Source organism: Cebus imitator, unplaced genomic scaffold (assembly GCF_001604975.1).
Source record: "Cebus imitator isolate Cc_AM_T3 unplaced genomic scaffold, Cebus_imitator-1.0 Scaffold115, whole genome shotgun sequence".
Lineage (NCBI taxonomy): Eukaryota > Metazoa > Chordata > Mammalia > Primates > Cebidae > Cebus > Cebus imitator.
Genome location: NW_016107430.1, coordinates 4,207,963 through 4,209,385, shown reverse-complemented (window position 1 = coordinate 4,209,385; position 1,423 = coordinate 4,207,963).

Sequence of the window (1,423 nt, the reverse complement as noted above, 5' to 3'; positions counted from 1 at the left end):
AACCCTTTTCATCTTGTAAAACAGAAACTTTATATCCATTAAGTAATAAAATTCTCCTTCCTCCTTGTTTTTTAGAGATGTGGTCTCACTTTGTCCCCCAGGCTACAGCGCAGTGACACAATCATAGCTCACTGTAGCCTCGAACTCCTGGTCTCAAGGGATCCTTCTGCTTTAGCCTTCCAAGTAGCTGGGGTTACAGGTGCGAGCCGCTGCACCAGGCTTGCTTTTCTGACAGGTTCTTGAAGGGACTCCATTAAAGCCTAATGAATCGGAGGCATCCCAGGAGTGAGCTTTCCTTCACCCTTTTGTATAAAGCTTCCCTTTGCTTTGTGAAGATCTGAGTGGCTATTGTTACAAAGAGAATCAGGTTTCACTCTTAGGCAGCGGGTTCAGAAATAGAAAAAACACCAACTTGCTCAGACATGTGTATCAAATGGCAAGATGATCTCACCAAGCACTGTCTTCCTCAGAATTTATTTTGGGTGCAACACACATTAAGGACATAGTGGTAAACCAGGCTTCGAAGCCATCTGTGTGAGCGATTTGCCAGAGGCATGAAAACATCCTATCCCCCCTGTCTCTGAAAAGGAGAGATCTTTGCCTCCACCACAGGCACAGGCAAGTAGCCTGCAAATTGCTTCCCACTCAACACAATAGTTCTTGTTGCTATTTTATTTGTGAGCTACGTCACACATGCAGAGGAGTAATGAAAACATATATGTGTAGTTCAATTGTCAGTATAAATTGAACACCCATATAACAACCACCAGTCTAAAATAGTATTCAGCCGCCTCCCAGCAGCCCCTATGTGTCCCCCTATTCCATCCCCCTCCCTCCCCCAGAGGTGGCCACTATCCTAACTTATGAAACCATTTTCTTTCTTTTCTCTTTAGTGTTACAACTAAGTTTGTAACACTTAGTTGGTTAGAAGCATCAGTTGGTGAATGTCATATAAATGGAATTAGACCAGGTGTGGAGGTTCACACCTGTAATCTCAGCACTTTGGGAGGCCGAGGCAGGTGAATCACCTAAGGTCAGGAGTTTGAGACCAGCCTGGCCAACGAGGTAAAACCCCATCTCTATGAAAAATATAAAAAACTAGGTGGGCGTGGTGGCGGACACCTGTAATCTCAGTTCCTTGGGAGGCTGAGGCAGGAGAATTGCTTCAACTCAGGAGGTGGAGGTTGCAATGAGTCAAGATTGTACCACTGCACTTCAGCCTGGGCAACAGAGGGAGACCCTGTCTCAAAAAAAAATTTAAAAAAAAAGGGAATGGCCAGGCGCGGTGGCTCACGCCTGTAATCCCAGCACTTTGGGAGGCCGAGGCGGGTGGATCACGAGGTCAAGAGATCGAGACCATCCTGGTCAAAATGGTGAAACCCCATCTCTACTAAAAATACAAAAAATTAGCTGGGCATGGTGG